Source organism: Pleurodeles waltl, chromosome 9 (assembly GCF_031143425.1).
Source record: "Pleurodeles waltl isolate 20211129_DDA chromosome 9, aPleWal1.hap1.20221129, whole genome shotgun sequence".
NCBI classification, from domain to species: Eukaryota; Metazoa; Chordata; class Amphibia; order Caudata; family Salamandridae; genus Pleurodeles; species Pleurodeles waltl.
Genome location: NC_090448.1, coordinates 1,022,950,340 through 1,022,969,350, shown reverse-complemented (window position 1 = coordinate 1,022,969,350; position 19,011 = coordinate 1,022,950,340).

The following is a 19,011-nucleotide window of genomic DNA, read 5'->3' as shown; positions in this document are numbered from 1 at the left end:
ATGGCATGTGTGTCAGTGTGTTTGACTCTCTTTATTGGGATCCTGTTAATCAGGACTCCAGTAGTTATGCTCTCTCCTCTAAATTTGGTTGTTGCATACTGGTAACCCAGTATTTCACCCACAATTGGCATACTGGTGCCCCCTTATAAGTCCTTATTATATGGTACCTAGGTACCCGGGGCATTGGGGTTAGAGGGGATCCCTATGGGCTGCAGCATATCATTTGCCACCTATAAGGAGCCCATGCAAATTCTTCTGCAGGACTGACATTCCAGCCTGCGTTAAAAGGTGCATGCACCCTTTCATTGCCATTTACACTGCACCAGGTCACTTATAAGTCACCCCCATAGCAGGCCCTCCAGCCTTAAGGGCAGGGTGCAGAGTACCTGTGTTTGAGGGCACCCCTGCACTAGCAGAGGTGACCCCATGACCTTAAGGACCATTTTCCCAAACTTCGTGAGATGCCATTTTACATGTGTACTGGACATAGGTCACTACTTATGCCCTGCTAAATAATGGCAACTCTGAACATAGGCATGTTTGGTATCAAACATGTTAGAATCATACCCCAAGGCTTTTTCAAGCATTGGTTGTATGATTCCATGCACTCCAGGGGCTCATTGGAGGACCACCACTATTACCATTTCAACCTTCTGAGGTTTTCCAGGCAGCCCCAGTGGCTGCCACCTCTTAGACAGGTTTCTGCCCTCCTGTTGGTTGAGAAGCACAAGCCCAAGAAGGCAGAACAAAGGATTTCCTTTGGGAGAGGGGTGGTACACTCTCTCCTGTTGGAAATAAATGTTACAGGTCTTGGGAGGGGTAGCCTCCCCAAGCCATTGGAAATGCTTTGAAGGGCACATTTGGTGCCTTAATTGCATAATCAAGTCTGTACCAGTTCAGGGACCCCCAGTCCCTGCTCTAGTGTGCAACTGGACAAAGGAAAGGGAAGTAATCACTCCCCTGTCCATCACGACCCAATGGGTGGTGCTGAGAGCTCCTTCAGAGTGTCCCTGGGTTTAGCCATCTGGATTCCAAGTTGGCAGGGAACTCTGGGAGCATCTGAGTGACCAGTTTGAGTAGGTGACGTCAGAGCCCCCCCCCATGATAGGCGCTTACCTGTTTCGCTGACCAATCCCCCCTTCAGGGCTATTTAGGGTCTCTCCTTTGGGTGGTTCTTCATATTTGGATTGCTCGACTCCAGCAGGACTCCTCTGCACGCTCTATTTCACCTTCTCACCAAAGAAACTGCATCTGGACCCTCGAGGAACTCTACAAACTGCAACAAAGAAGCAAAGATGACTTCTGCAACATTGTATCTTCTGCTCCTGCCAGCAACTGCAACTGTTTCCCAGTCGTGCATCCTCAGAGGACAGCCTGTCTTCAGCTTGCACCAGAAGAGTATAGGAATCTCCCTTGGAGTGAAGGAGTCACTTCCCTGTTTCAGCAGGCACCTCAATGCATCAACGACTGGCAGTGTGAGACCCTTCTCCTGACAAGTTGCATGGATCCTGCATCATGGGTAGTGGACTGAAGCGGTCCTGATGTCCTACTGTCCAACTCTGGTGTTGGTAAGAGCTTACCTCCACACGTAAGACAGTACTCCCCTTCACTACATGTTTTGCAGTTGCCAAGGCTTGTTGGCATCCTCCCACAAAGTTCTCCATCCACCATGTAGCCCCAGCCCCCTGTACTCTATCCTGTGATGCACATCTTCCTGAGTGGTTCTCCGGTGGCGTGGGAGCCTTTGTCAAAATGCTTCATGGGCCTCCTTTTGCACGCTGTGGGACTCCTGTGCATGCTGCTTGGTCTTCTGTGGGCTTGCCAAGTTGCTGAGAGCCCCCTCTGTCCCCCCTCCTGGGTAGAATTCACCTGGTCCTTCCAGGTCCCGGGCAGCGCCATTTTTTGCTAACCATGAGCTTTGTGTGTGTCAAGGCTTGTTGGCGGACTCCAGGGACGTAAAAAGACTGCAATCTTCCATCAGGCATGGGACCTCATCTGCACCAACCAGGAACCCCGAATCCATCTTCTTGGGTGCTGTACTGACTGTTCTACTTCACCAGTTGTTCTTCTTTTGCATCTTCATCCGGGTTAACAGGGGCTCCTGTTCTCCCTTGACTCTTCTGTGCCTCTTGGACTTGGACCACTTCTTCCACAGGTTTTCAGGTCCAGGAATCCACTGTTGGTGTCTTGCAGTCCCTTCTGGTTCTTGCATAATCTTCTTTCTCATGTTTATGTGTGATCTGGGAAAGTTACTATGTTTCACTCCTGCTTTTCTGGGCACTGTGGTGGGTTCTAGTACTTACCTTTGGTGTTTTCTAGTACTCCCAGCCACCCTCTACACACTACACTTGCCTAGGTGGGAAACCAACATTCCCATTCCACTTTCTTAGTATATAGTTTGTGTTCCCCCAGGGCCATTTCTAACTATTGTGATTTTCACCAATTGCACGGTTTTCTAACTGTTTTCTTGCACATTTCTGCATACTAGTGTATACATTTTGTGTAGTACTTACATCCTAAGGGAGTATAGTCTCTATGGTATTTCTGCCATTTGTGTCACCAAACTGGACCTACTACAAACCAGGCCAGCCTCCTACAGCCAAACATAATGTCGGTAAAGGGGGTGTTCCCAATTAGGGGGCCAAAAAAATGCTACGAGAAAATCTATGAGATTTCCTTGGTCCATTTTTTATGGTACTTTTAACGTCTGCACAGAAGAGGTGTTAAAAGGGGGCTTCCACTCTTGGGCCACTATGTACTCTGCAGGAGTAGCGGCAACAGTTTGTCCCTACTCGTGCAGAGTACATCAATAACGTCACATTGAATGAAGATATTGCCCCCTGTGCTGCGCCTTGGTGTGCCTTATTTTAAATACGGCGCATATGTGGTGGCGGTAGGGGATGATAGGGGGTGCTAAGGGGCGCAGGGAAAGTGGCGCTGCACTCAGTGCCACTTTCCATAAATCTGCCCCTAAATGTTTGGGAGTAGGAGCATATGGAGCAGGCATGTGGGGCTATGAAGCGCTAGCGAGAACGCAGGTTTTCAAAAACAAGTTCCTTTGCTGATTACTGGCCATCCCCAAATCGACCCCAAGTTTTATTTCACACACTTAATTGTAATTTTGCTTCCTTAAAAAAAAACACAAAAATGGCATTTCATGCTTGTACAGACATTACAATTGAGGATTCAATTTAAATTGTTTCCTCAAATGTAAAAAACAAAAGAATGAAGCATCCGTAGAGAGAAAAACTGACTCACACAAAACAACTATGAACTATTATTCTGTAAATATGAATAGCTGTGGATGCAAGCCATCTGCTGCCGAATCATGGTACCTGAAGACATTATTTTCTAACATCGAAAAATTCATCTACACCATGTTTTGAGACATATGAGGGGTAAGAAAAATAGAGCATAGGATAGCACACTAACACAAGATACGGTAGCATAAAAATACTAAGGCCCTCATTACAGCTTTAGCGGTCTTGCCGAAGCTGCTGCAGCCTGCATTCCGCCAGTCCTGGCAGTATGCTGGCTGCCCTGTTAGGAGTTTTCCACTGGATCGGTGGGTGAAAATAGCGTTTGCGCCCACTGGCCCAGCAGAAAACTCACCACGACATTGATGCCGGCTCAATGTTGTGGTGCATCGGGTGTGACAGCACCTCTCGTGCATTTCACTGCCCGTAATTCAGGCAGTGAAATGCGCAACAGGGCTGTCCATTGGGGCCTTGCACTGCTCATGCCAGGCCCCCAACACCCTCTTTGCATGGTGGTGAGACTGCTATGCAAAGGCTGGCAGAAAGGGGACTCGTAAATTTCGACCGCTGAGACCGCCAGGCTGTCCTGACACCACTACACTCGTAATGAGGGCCTAAATCACTCGAGGTGACAAATCTTTTTTATTCTAAGAGGCTCTAACATTGCAAGTTAAGCTGGGGTTCAGTAACTTAATATCCAACTCTTCAATGAGCAGCTTTGCCTTATTCAAAGGAGCCTGAAACGTGAAGTTTTGTGAAGTCTCTCCTCACCTTTTTAACAACTCTCTCCCCAATCACTGGAGGCCCCATTTTGAGAGTGTTGAAAATATTGCACAGTAAAATGGGCCCATGGTACAACAGAAAGTCACCTGCTATTTTTCTGACTAGGATGATTTTACCTCATCAGATGACTTTACCTCCCATTTTAACTTCCACAGGCTAGACTACTGCTTATGGTAAACCTGCAGAAACAAAATAACAAAATAGATTCAACAAAGAAACCTCTGCTCAAGATTGGCACCCATCCTTAGAACACCACCATACAAGAAAAAGACTATAGGTGGTCCATCCGTCTCCGTTCAAGCAGCCAAACTATGGAATTCATTACCCCCAAATATAACATCCACGGATAACTATCTTGTCTTCAGAAGACTACTCGAGAGTTGGCCCTTTCCTTCATAACCACCATATTCAAACAGCAATGGACTGTGTATGCCTGAGTTGCAAAATATTTTTTATCTGAAAATGTGTATATTCTAGATATGTAAAGTTTTTAGGAAATATATATCACTACTATGTCATAACAATACATGACACAGATACTCTTTAAAACTGTTTAACAAATGTATATTTACTCATGATTAAATATATATGTGAATATATATCTATATATATATATATATGTGTGTGTGTATGTGTGTGGGTATAAATAAAATAATACAATCTATAAATAAAACTCAAATGATAAGTAAAGTAAAACAAAAAAAAAAAAAAAAAAAGAAAAATAAAATAATGATTAAAAAAGTATGTATATATAAATAAAATTATAAATAAATAAACATAATATAAATGTACTCTCTTGTAAGCGTAACTGTGTCTACCCATCACCATATGTCATGTCTCTATCAATCTATCCTCCATCCCCACTCTGACTCATCCCAAACCCATTCTACTACTGTCACCTCCACAATAACCCTGCCTAAGCTCTTCCTTCCTCTTTCACATCTAGCTCACCCAAACGTCACTTTAATGCCATGATCTCCAAAACAACCCTAATAAATTCTCCCTCATTTATCTCACCCCTCTTGCTACTATGATCTCCCTAACCCTTTCCACAGAGTCCCAAGCCTCATCCTATTACTATAAGCTCCCAATTAACACTTCTGGATTCTTCCCTCCTCTATCCCTCCATTACTCTAGTCAATCCAAATAATAAACTCACATAGTCTCTGCTCAAATTAACTCATAAAATAGTAAAACTGACCTCATATTTCCCTATACTAATCCACCACTAATTACTCTTGGGTTCCGGAGTAGCGTGCTACTCGCCAAAAAGCACTTTGATGCCTCGTCAGGGGGAGTAAGCGCTATATAAGTACTGTTACAATACAATACAATACTTTCTGTCGCTCCAAGCTGCAAAACTCTGAAGCAGTTCATTTTTTCCTGTTAAATCTGACCAGGTACTAATTACCAAACTTACTTGGTAGAAAAATTGTAGTTCCAAGCAATATTTCTGTGGTATCAGGTTGTCAAAGTGGGCACTAACACTAATTTGTTTGTTAGTTAACATTCACCATCCATCTTAGAAGGAACGGTAGACAATCTCTTTTGCTATCTCGTTTGCTACCATCTTTTACAAAGCCTCCACTCTTTACAGACTCAATTAAATTGACCCCAAAGTGCTGCCATTGTTATCAGTACAGTCATCAGTATTGTAGTATTTTTTCATTTAATGTTTTCCTTCTTATTTCTCCTGCATAGTATAGCATTTTACAAACAAGCATCAGAAATTAGGAATAGCTAAAAAAGGAATCATCCCTTTTGATCTCCATGATTTATTTATGTGTTTGACACCAAGGCCCAGACTTTGGAAGGCCTAGCGCCGTCTTGCCCCACAGCAGTGTCGTACCACAAGGCAAAATCCCTGTGCCATATTTACAAAGTGGTGCAATGCATGCTTTGTAACCCCTTGTGCCACACTATGCCTGCTCCAGGCTTAATGTATGCAAGGAAGGTGTTAGGGGTGGACGACAAAATTGCGTAAAGAAATCTAAAAGATTTCTTTGCAACATTTTTTGCAGCATTTTTAATGCCTGCACATGGCAGGAGTTAAAAGGAGGCATACCATTTTTATAATGGGCCTCAATGTGCTTTGACGCAAGTTCACTAACTACTGCCATGATGCGCTGTATCTTAAATACGGTGCACACATGGTGGCACTAGGGGGGCACTAAGGGCCGCAAGAAAAGTGGTGTTACATTGGATGCAGCTCCACTTTTCTTAAATCGGCCCCTAAGTGTTTTATATCCCCCCCCTCCACACTGACCCAATCTTGTATAGGGCTTTTTTGCTTTACACTTGTTACTCATGCTTTATACAAACCTCAAACAGAGAGGAAATTAATACTTTCAAATTGAAGGAAGTGAAGCAATTTATTCAAAAGCATAGTTGCATATTTTGGTCAGCCACAGTTTTCTCACATGTATAAACCTATTCTGTTGTAACTAAAATGCTAAGATTAAGAATACTATAGGTGCTGGAGGATTGTAAAGGTGCAAACGTTTTTATCTAACTTTCACAAAGGTCCATGAAAAAACATTGTAAAAGTTCTGAATATTGAAAATTGTTTTTCTTTTCCCACAAGTGCTTTGAAAGTCATGACTGTCTTGAACTCCAAACATGGTACAACGTACGATGTACTGCCCGGAAAACAGCTATGGATTCTTTGTAAGTTGGGCTCAAAGCTAAAAATCATGCTTAAACGTTTTTCTTCTGAGCTTGTGATTTTTTCACTTTGTTCCCATTAGGACATACGAGCAAATACTACTCAACAACGATTTTTGACCAGGCAATCTCTTCTCGTGTTTTTGCTGCTTAATTCTGCACATGCAAAACTGTAATAGAAGTAATATCATGCACAAAAAGGTCACAAGCAGCGAATTCCTGTTATGCACTGTAGAAGTACTAATTGAATGCAAACACTAGTCCAGTATTGCACTAAAATGGAATGTTGTTTGGGGTATTTTACTCCAATTATTTGAGCGAAACTTGGAATGGGGTGATTAATGATTTTGTCCTAAGCAATGCTAGTGTGCGTAGTAAAGCTCCTAGAATTCTGCTAACAATTTCTAGTTTAAAATAACAAAACGAGATGGGGGGATTGATTTCAAAATTCTAAACCTTTAGCAAACTCGAGCTGCATTCCACTCTTACGTTGAACCTCTAGTTGGCTGTACCATGAGACTCAAGCTGTGACCTCGCTGATAAGGTCCAAAGAGACTTAAGCAAGTCTGATGTTGCTTGTGTTCTGTAGCTGGGCCCTGGTCTTGTTGTTCAGGCTGGACTGGACAACAGGATTTGGAGCAAAACTTGGGGCCTAATTTAGAGTTTGGCGGTTGGGTTACTCCATCAGAGCATGAGGGATTTCACATCTACCTTATTAAAAGGTAATTATATATTCTAGCACATGTATTAGGGTGAATGGGACACTCCTCACATTGTGACACAGTGACTTATCGGCCAAACTCCAAATCAGGCCCGAAGTCTGAATGCACGTGACTGGTCTTTGTCTACAATAGAGTAATGAGCAAACATGATTTATTATAGTATGCCCGAGTAATTACCACTGGCTATGCAATATTCATACAACTCCATCCATTACTATTTTTTTTACGTTTCTACATTATCTAATTTAGTTGGGTTCCTTTAGAATGTTTTTGACATACCTGTGATGAAAATGTTTTTTCTCTGTGGAGAAAAGCAAAGGTAAACTGCACAATTTGCATATTTCTCATAGGTCAAAATGGGATGTTTTGCACAACTTTGTCCGTGAAAATCTACCCTCTGCAAACACACAGTATGTACATGCTCCTATATACCTTTGGACAGTTTAATGTTTTCTATGTTAAACTAAATATCTTTTTTGAATAATTGTAGATTGTACCTTCAATATGCCACATTTTTTCCTGCTGTTTTAAAATTTTTGAATAAAACTGTAATTAAATAAAATAGGTTGCATGCAATTTAACAGTTCTTATGTGTTAGAAATTGGGTCTCTAGTTGGCAGAGGTATGCACCGTGTCCAAGTAGCGATGCATGGATAGGGCCAAAATTCAGGCCGACTGGGATGGAGATAATCCAGCTACAGGGCTCACACAGGGTACGCTGAAGCAGTACCTTTGATTGAGCAAATCGTGAATGTCGCGGGCATTGCATCACTGTCGGGCTCCACAGAGCGTCATCATCAGGCCCCAGAGAGTCGTCATCACGCTGCACAGTCTGTGAATCAGCTATCGTCCAACACCATCTGAGTCGGCGTTGAAGGAGCGAAGTGCTGCACTTTCTCTCGCACTCAAGGAGATGCGTCGCTTTTTGCAGAAATCAGCTGCAGAACCCTCTTTGGAGGCCCAGACCTGGAGAGGGGCACCACAGGCAAGGATAGGACTCACAGATGTCAGAGTCAAGCAGTACTAGCAGCACCAGCAAAGTTGCAGGCAGTCCCTGAGACTGTAGGGGAAAAGGGGACAATCCAGCAAACCCAGGATACACTCTGAGTCAACAGGATGGGTCCAGTCCTCAAAAGGGCAGAGCTCAGCAGGCAGCAGGGCAGCTCAGCAAAGCAGAGAAGCAGTTCCTTAGAACAGTCAGTCTAGACAAAATGGCAATCCTTACAGCACTGCAGTCTATACTCCAGCAGAGTTCTTCCCAAGTCCAGAAGTGTACTGATTTTCTATGGTCAGAGCCCCAGCAGGGGTTACTTCAAAGCAGCTCCTTGAAGTGCATAGGTCCCCCTTTCATCCCACCCCTGGCTCCAGACTATCAGTTGAGGGTAATCAGCCCTTTGTGTCAGGCTCAGGACACTACCTATTAAGGTGTAAGTGTGAACCCTTCCCATCATTCCTGCTCAGGAAGACGCATCAATATGCAGATGAATGCAGATACAGTGGAGTGTCTTGTCTTGTGGCTGTTCTGAAGGGAATGTACAAATGTAGCTGTCATAGACATGTATTGGAGACAGGCTATCATGGACAAAAAGCAATGAGGTCAGAGAAATACCCACTTTCTGAAAGTGGCATTTCTAAAATAGTAATAAAAAATCCGACTTTACCAATGAAGAGGACTTATCAATACAATTCCAACTATATGAAAAATGTTGTAGCTACTCCTTTCTGATCAGGGATTTAATCTTAAAAGGATATTGAGGCATTCCCAATTCCGACCAATGAGAGGAGAAGGCCTCATAGTAATGAAAAATAACTTGGAGTTTTTTGTTACAGGACATGTAAAACTTAAAAGTACACATCCTGCCATTGAATTACATTGCACCCTGCCCTATGGGCTGCCTTGGTCCTATCTTAGGGTGAAGTATATGCAATAAAAGGGAAGTTTAGGGCTTGGCAAGCGGTTTTAAATGCCAGGTCGAGGTGGCAGTGAAACTGCACACACAGGCGGCACAATAGCAGACCTGGGACAAGTTTGCAGGGCTACTTGAGTGGGTAGCACAATTATTGCTGTAGGCCCACTAGTAGCATTTAACTCTAGGCCCTGAGCATATGCTATACCACTTCACAAGGGGCTTACAAATAAATGTAAATTAAACATGACAATTGTGGATACACCAGTGTTATCATGTTTAAGGGAGAAGCACATGTGCTTTAGCAGTGGTTAGCAGTGGTAAAGTGCACAGAGTTCTAAGGCCAACAAAAAGATACAGCAAAACCAGGAGATGAAAGGCAAAAGGTCTTGGTTAAGACCACCCTAAGTATTCCAGGACTAACACTACCCCTTGTAAATCTCCTTATTTACTTACTTGAAACAATTTGGTGTTTTATTTAAACAATGCGAGTATGGTTCACTGCACGTTTCTAGCTTTGTTAGTAGCCCAGGTCATTTGTTAGCCAGATTCCATGACTGTAGGAGACAGATTGGCAGCTGGATGAATAATAATTGTCCAAAATTGAATTCAGGACAGACAGAAGTCCTCCTGTTCGGAGACAACACCTCTTTCTGGTCTCTGTGGTGGTTGTCTCAAAAATTGGCACACTACTTACACCAGTTGAGAAGGTGAGGAACTTAGGAGTACTCTTTGACAATCTGTTATCCTTTGAAAACCAAATAAACACAGTTACCTCTTCTGTCTTTCATATTCTAAAACTTGCAGAAAGATTTTCCCTTAGCTTTATCAAGACTAGACTACTGCAAAGCCCAATATTTTAACCTGCAACAGAGATTGGTAAAGAAATCATAAATCTTGCAAAATCCAGCAGCCTGAGGTGTGCTGCAAATTCCCAAGCATCAATCAGCCACTACACCACTGAAGGAGCTTCACTGGCTGCCTATAAAATAGTGCATTGTTTTGGAGACCTTCTGTATCACCTTTAAATTTCTTCATAATTCAAGACCCGAGTATCTAAAGAACAACCTTGCGTGGAATGTACCGCCTAGGCCTCAACGCTGTGCTTCTGCTAAAAATCTGGTCATACCCAGATACAGAAGAACCTTTGTGATCAATGCAACTAAATATTGGAACAGCCACCCCATTAAGCTTAAAGAAATGATAGAGTTACTCTAGTTTAGGAAAACTCTAAAGACCTGGCTGTTCAGTCAATAGGTACATTGTCTGGTATCACACCTTATCTTGAGTTAAAGGCAGTTCCACAAGACCACCCTGGGCATTGAACACTTACCAAGAAACCATTTAATTTCATATTTTGAAACTAAAATCAATGACAATTCAACGTAATGCATGTATGCAGAAGAAAGAAAACAAATTACATATCTGAATCAGTTTCCCTATGATTTGCCTTGGGCAGCACTAGCACAAGAAACAATATTTTTCTGTTCTTTTCGAAAGGGACAGTTTAACCTTAGGCAAATAACCCCTGGCTCAATTGTTTTGTGAGAAAGTGGTGGTCTACAGGTTTCAATTTAATTGGCTCAGAGGTTTTTTCCAGACATTCTTCTCATAGATGTTAACAATACCTGACTCAATTGTAACTCCTGGTTGAGAGGTGGTGTTGCTAGGTATTAAATATGGGAACCTGAAAGTCTCACTAGAAAATGAGGAATTACCAGGGAATAGGTAATTTTGTAGGGGTTCCCATAATTTGCTTGTATAATTATACAAATTTTCAGCAAAATTGAATGGAATTGCAAGAAATGATTTATCCTGAAATGTGTCCTTGCGTCAGTTTTAGGTGCGAGGATGCATTAAATTGACAGCACTGCGAACAACTGTCAGTTGCTTTCTATTGTCCCGGTGCTTTTGCAATAAATATTTACTATGAATGCTGTGTAATTATGCAAATTGGCGAATGGCGTAATTCCAGGAATTTTACATAATGAGTGTAATGCCAAATCCTTCAATTACACATATTACACCAGCATAATTTACATTTTCCAGTTCAACTTGACCTGGCACATGGCTTCTCCAGGTGAAATGCACAGTACCCATGGTGGTCAACACTAGAAATGCCAATATATCCAGTAATCTATGTTACCTGCTCCATTGGAATTAAGAGGACTCTTGTTGTGAATCACTTTGTGTTTCTTTTAAGCGCGTCAAACGTTCTTGCCTGAATTATAAATACTATAGGGCATATTTAAGAGCCCCTAGCGCCACCAGAGCGTCACTTTTGGTGACGCTCTGGTGATGCAATGTACTGCACCGAATTTAAAAGGTGGTGTTAAGCTACTTTTTGTGGCTTAACGCCACATTGTAAATACGGCCCTTTCACAAGCAGCACTTTGTGTGGAAGGGGTGTGCAGTGGGTGTTGCTGTGACCGTGCCACAGCAACACCTATGGCATTTTGACACTGCCCCAGATTTATGAGTTTTCATAAACCTGAGGCAGCGCCAAATCTAACGCCACCCCAGAGGTGGCATTAGAGTGGCAAAATGAGGAGAAATTCATTCATTTTTCTTCTTTTTTTGCTCTTTCTATGTGTGCTGCATTTTGCACCACACACAGAAGGAACAAATCGCCATTAAAGATTGTTTTGTGCAGGAAGGTGTACCTTCCTGCACAAAAACAATATCCTCCTCTATGGAGCCATTCTTGCACTATGGTGCAAGGGTGGTTGCTTTGGCACGCAGCAGCAAATTTTGCACCAATGCAGTGGGAAACACATGGGTACTCCGTATTATTGTAAATACTGCACATCCCTGCGTTTTGAAAGTGATGGTGCGCGACGCTGCCAAATTTGGTGTTGCGACCATCATTTTTACTTAAATCTGGCCCTATGTGTGCATTGATTTCAAGGGTAAGAACTGCACAGTTCCAAAACCACATCTTGTTGATAGAACGTTCTTGAGGCAGCAGCTTCTTGTATAACCTATAAGATGTTCAGCCTGGCCTTAAAAGTTCGTCACATACAAAAATTGTAGGGGCATTTTTAAGAGACCCTAGTGTCATTCCAACACCACATTAGCTTCATTTTTTTATGCTAATGTGGCATTAGAAGGCCAAAAACGCTGTGCCATATTTACAAAGTTGTGCAATTAATACATTGCACCTCTTTGTTACCCTTTGTGCTACAATATGCCTGAGCCAGACATAATGTATGCAAAGGGGGTGTTTCCCTGTTAGGGGGGCCCAAAAAATGGCGCAGGGAAATCTGAATGATTTCCATGCACCATTGTTTTGTCACTTTAACGCCTGCTCAGAGCAGGTGTTAAAAAGAGGCTTCCATTGGTTACAATGGGCCTCTGGGTGCTTTGCAGGATTAGCATCAGATGTTTTATAACTACTCTTGCAAAGTGCTGGACTAGTGTCAAAAACTTTGATGCTATTCCTCTAACTACCTCCATGGTGCGCTGTATTTTGAATACAGCACACACATGGTGGTGCCAGAGGGGCTCTAAGGGGCGCAAGAAAAGTGATGCTGCACTGTGTACAGCACCACTTTTCCTAATTATGCCCTGTAATATCACCTCAATTTATTCGCTGTTGCGATTTAGCTTTCTTTAAATATTCTCTATTTTTTTTGTTAATGGAGTGGATCCTTTTATGACCTCCATCTAAAACAAGAATTTTTGAGTTGAGCCTTTCAACACTGACATACATTAAATATGACAAGAACATCAATGTAGTAAATAAATCATGCTAAAAAGGCTTTTGAGGCATTCAACCTGAGATCTTTTCAGAACCCTTAGAGTACAGATAATTAAAATAGCCATTTATAAATTTATATTTCATAGTAAACGTCTTTACTTGCACATTTATGAATTATTTTTGAAAAACGTTAAAGTAAATTCTAAAATAGAACTGTACAAGGAAAACAATGTTATTTAATAACCTCGCCGTGGTTACAATCATTCAGAAATCAAAGCAACATTTTTTTCTACTTCATAAGTTCATACTTGTTTTGCTTTATTATTAAAAACTATGCACAATGACCCCTAATTCTCATTGAAAAATAGGTGGTGGTATTTTTGTTCCCACACATTGGTCTGGAATGAGATGACCACTTGAAAGTACTACCCTAGACACAGAAAGTCTGATTCACAAAGGGACTTACGACTTGTGAGCAGTTGTGGCAGAATATCCGCACTCGGGGAAGAATCCCTCACTGAGCACTGCAGTTCGGTGATTCCACCCGAGTGCAGAGATTCTGGCAGGAGTGCAGAGTCTGCACTCTTAATTTTATGAGTTGTAAGGTCCTTTGTGAATCGGACCCAGAATTGGTACCTTATCCACTGCAATTACATCTCCAATCATTAGCAGGTATGTCTCCAGATGCAACAGCATTTTCCCCATGGTGCATTCGACTTTCTCAATCTTACCACATGCTGAACTCCACTCGTTTCCCACCTGAATCAAGCGTAAGGCCCACCAGATAATGAATCAGGTGGTAATGCTTTGCTAACTCTGACAGTTTTCCTCTCATTCTATCCATCATGAGTTTGGGCATCCCTACAGAGATTTCAAGCAAATAATGTCATTCTGCCTTTGTTTTATATAAATATATATATTTATTTTTACTTTTTTTCAGAGACTTGGCTCAAGCCGAGTCCCAAGATGGCTGCCAACACTTCCTGGTTTGAAATCGATGGACTACAAGGTAGGGACGCTGCATTGCCATTGTACGTTGGGTGGGCATTGCATGAGAGGTCAGGACCACTGGAAACATGCACGTCACAGTCGTTTTTAAAATCACTGTGTGTGATGCTATTGATTATGTTTGACCAATGACTTTGTGTTTCACCACTGCGCATATTAGTTGCTCAATGTTCACCAGTAGCACATTATGGGGGTCATTCTGACTTTGGCGGGCGGCGGAGGCCGCCCGCCAAAGTACCACCGTCAGAATACCGCTGCGCGGTCAAAAGACCGCCGCGGTAATTCTGAGTTTCCCGCTGGGCTGGCGGGCGACCGCCAGAAGGCCGCCCGCCAGCCCAGCGGGAAACCCCCTTCCATGAGGATGCCGGCTCCGAATGGAGCCGGCGGAGTGGAAGGGGTGCGACGGGTGCAGTTGCACCCGTCGCGATTTTCAGTGTCTGCTTGGCAGACACTGAAAATCTTGGTGGGGCCCTGTTAGGGGGCCCCGCGACACCCGTTACCGCCAGCCAGGTTCTGGCGGTCAAAACCGCCAGAGCCAGGCTGGCGGTAAGGGGGTCGGAATCCCCAGCGCCGCCATGGAGGATTCCCCAGGGCAGCGGGAAACCGGCGGGACACCGCCGGTTTTCCGTTTCTGACCGCGGCGGTACCGCCGCGGTCAGAATGCCCATGGATGCACCGCCAGCCTGTTGGCGGTGCATCCGCGGTCGTTGGCCTGGCGGTAGTCTACCGCCAGGGTCAGAATGACCCCCTATATGTTTTGTTCAGCCTAGCCGCCTATTGGCTTTGACATGGCATTAGCCATTATTTTCTGTATTCAGTTTAGCCGCCTATTGGCTTTGACATTGCATTAGCCATTACATTCTGTATTCTGCTTATTGGCTTTGACATGCTGTATTCAGCTTAGCTGCCTATTGGCTTTGACATGATATCAGACATTGCATTTTGTATTCAGCTCAGCTGCCTATTGGCTTTGACATGACATTAGACATTACATTTGATATTTAGGTTAGCTGCCTATTGCCTTTAACGTGGAGTTAGACATTGCAGTTGAGAATCCAAGCTGTATTTTTCCAAGCTGTGTTTTTGCACAAGATGAACCAAGATATTTTCTTCACACCAGACTAGACCTGATAAGAGAGAGTACATTTGGTGTTTTCCTTTCTGCTCAGGCTTGGGAAGAGGAGAAGTCTAGGAGATCTGGCCAGTCTCCAAAGGCTTGCGTAGTTTTCCCGAGTCTGAGAGGAGGGGGCACGCTTTTGAAAGGATGGCTCGGGCTTCAGAGATTTAGATTCGAATCTGCTTGACTTCGGGCTGGAACTTGGCGCCAGTTGCCAGTTGCCAGTCTCCCGTGTGGGTAGATAATCTCTTTCTCGCAGTTGATTGGAGTCATCAACTTGCAGACCCCAGAAAGATGAAGCTGTAAATAGTTTCTCACACGGTGAAGTATTTGTTTTGCTTTGCATTATATATATAACCTGCTGTGTACATTGCAACTGAGAAGTACTGTGATATATATTTTTTTTCATTGCTGCAATACTTTTACTCATTCGAACATGTGCTTGAAATCTATTAATTCGTCTCTCACGAACTTGTGGGTGGGGAAGAATTAGCAACAATAAAGGTCTTCTTTGAACTCAGAAGTGCATTCCAGATATGTTCTGTAAGCTCTGATACGAGATAAGAAGGAAGGCAGAACACTGTGACATGCATATGTTGGGGTGACGAATGTGGCAGACACAGGTGGGGACACATGAGTACACAACACATATCGCACATATACACAACTGTCATTATGGTGCCAGTATTCTTTGTAAAATGAATGCTGACACCACAATGATGATACATTCACATCTGTCAACTGTGTCCATGTGTGCATGTTGCCAGGTGACCTGTACCTGTCATGTTGTGATGCGAGTTGTGTGTGTGATTCACTACATGTATGTATTTTTACGATGCAATTGGCAGGTGTGTGTGAGTGTGTTTGTGCATCTGAGTGTATAGTCGTGTTGTTTGCTGTGATTATGTGGTGTGTGGGTGCAGTATCAATGGTGTGTGTATGGTGTGTCATGGATGTGTGTCAATGTATGTTTTTGGCATGTACGGGTTGCGTTGTGTTTGACTGGCAAGGGGTAGTTATGTGTATGTGTTGTTTAGTCTGGAGTGTGTACTGAGAGAGTGTATCTCTGGGTAAGGGACAGTGTGTGTGTGTGTGTGTGTGTATGTCACTTACCTCCCTTCCATAGTCGCTGCAAATGAGTCCCACTGTCATCTCCCACCATCAGAGAACTGCCACCAGTACAACACCTGCAGGACTGTAACATCTAAATACAGAGGGTGGTACACCACCTCCCTGACAGTGTTTTCGGGCCTGCTGCTGATGCAGATGGATGGTAACCCCGCCAACATCTAAGTCAGGACCTTTGCCTTGGAATGTATAGAACTAGGATTTTCCTGTGGACTAACATCTTTCAAAGCACTGGACTTAATGCGAAAGATGAATGATAAGATTTGTGAAAGAGCAACATATGAATTTGAAAAGTAGTTGATTTAGCAGCCTTTACAGCTTAACTACATTTTGTTGTTTGGAAATATTCAGAGGAAGATCATTCCAGAACCGAGGACCCTGCAACTAGTAACTTTCACAAACGTGGATTGCCTCCTACATGGTCGGAAGTTTCTGCTTCAGGAGCAGCTTTACAGACATATTTTAGAGAGTGCCATGTAATATTTTCACTGGGCTCCTACTCCTGCTGTCTGAAGATGTGCATAGATGGAACCTCCACACAAGAACGAAGAAGCTCTTTGTGCAAATGCACATTTTTTGCTCCACAGTGATTTTTTTTTTTCCCAATGGGGCAAACTCTTCTTTTACACCCTCAGCAAATTTTGGGTTGATTTATCCTGCTCTTCGTAAGATAACTCTTTGACCATTGCCTGTGTGGAAAGAAGTCAAAGAGGAGTTTGTGAATGTCCAAAGAAATCCATGTGTATAGGTATTTCCAAACTTCCAAAGAAAAACACGTATAGAATTGACAACTCCTGTTTCATTGAGTGTGACTTGCTATTATGTATTTCTCCACATGTTCAGTAGATAACTCTGCAGTAGTAATTTGTAGCATCTCAGACATTCTTTGTAAGAGGGGTCCATTACGGAATGTGATGTTGGTTGGTTGACAGTCTGTGTTTTGTGGTGTTGTGTAGCCATTTTAGTTATAGCTTCATGCACGTTATTTTAACATAATAGGCCCGCCGCTGTGCACTTTAACCTAGATATATTTTATTCGGATCTGCTTATTTTTGTTACTATAGCCAATTTATTTTTTTTTTCTCTCTATCTGACTGTTTTTGCATAGGCCAGCACTCTGTTCTTAAACAAGACATTCTTGCTCACTCTGTGCTTCTTTCAAGGCTGCAGTAAGATAGGTTGCCGGTGAACGTGGTATAAGTTTAGTCTTTGACATTCATAGAAAATACACATCCTTGCGTAGGGACATTTTCTCAGAACATCAGCTGTTTTATGATAAAAACACTTCTCTGTCTCTTAACCGTTAGAGGGGGATTCCAGCCAGAGAACCACGACTGTATGCTGATTGCCGAATGCTTCGCTACAGCTGTTTTGCAGACTTCAGGCGTTTGCTCAGGTATGGGGGATAATGTCTTCCCAGGGGAACCTGAAAGACAGAACTAGAGCTTAACATGCTGTGCTCTATCATAGCTTAGGTAGGAATTAGTCTGTTGACTCTCGTGACAACATGGTAGCATTATTTTTATGTTTTACTCTCCTTGTCACAATTTTAATCTTGTCATGCTGTATCGCCCTGGTTTTTGCAGTCCACGCTTTGCTATGTAAGATGCAGTCGCTTTAATAAAGCATTATTGAAATATATACTGTCTCTGTTTGTCATTGTGTATGTGTGACTAATGTAACTGAGAGAAACGGATGAGACCTGAGTGACCACGGCCTCCCTGAAAACCAGTTATGTCATGCGCTCAGCTGCCCAATCATCCCTGCCTTGGGGTAGGGATGAGGCACTACTAGTTAGCCGGAGCAGAACCCGGATTGGAGCGACAGGTGTCACCTGTAGTGGGTTAGACTCAGGCCCTCATTCTGACCTTGGCGGGCGGCGGAGGCCGCCCGCCAAAGTCCCGCCGTCAGGTTACCGTTCCGCGGTCGAAAGACCGCGGCGGTAATTCTGACTTTCCCGCTGGGCTGGCGGGCGGTCTCGTTCAGACCGCCAGCCAGCCCAGCGGGAAAGAGGCTTCCACGATGAAGCCGGCTCGGAATCGAGCCGGCGGAGTGGAAGCTGTGCGACGGGTGCAGTTGCACCCGTCGCGTATTTCACTGTCTGCGCAGCAGACAGTGAAATACATGTAGGGGCCCTCTTACGGGGGCCCCTGCAATGCCCATGCCAGTGGCATGGGCACTGCAGGGGCCCCCAGGGGCCCCGCGACCCCCCCTACCGCCATCCGGATCTCGGCGGTCCGACCGCCGGGATCTGGATGGCGGTAGGGGGGGTCAGAATCCCCGCGGCGGTGCAGCAAGCTGCGCCGCCGCGGAGGATTCAATGGGGCCGCGGTACACTGGCGGGACCCCGCCAGTGGTGCCGGTCCGACCGCGGCTTTACCGCCGTGGTCGGAATCCCCATTGAAGCACCGCCGGCTTGTCGGCGGTGCTCCCGCGGTCCTCCGCCCTGGCGGTCAAAGACCGCCAGGGTCAGAATGAGGGCCTCAGTCTCCTACACCGCAGGCGATTCTGCCACTCGAAATACAGTAGTCTCATTAGAATAATGAGAGCCTACGTGACAGTGAGAACTAGAAGGTCCAGGTCATGACTGATGGGACAGAATCAACTTGCAACAAATGTACTTTTTATACTGGTGTCTGCAGAGTGCATGTTTCTACACTGGCCATGAGGACTGTTCTAAGAAAAGAGCAAAGCAGCGCTTCAAAATATCTGAATGCAGTTCAGT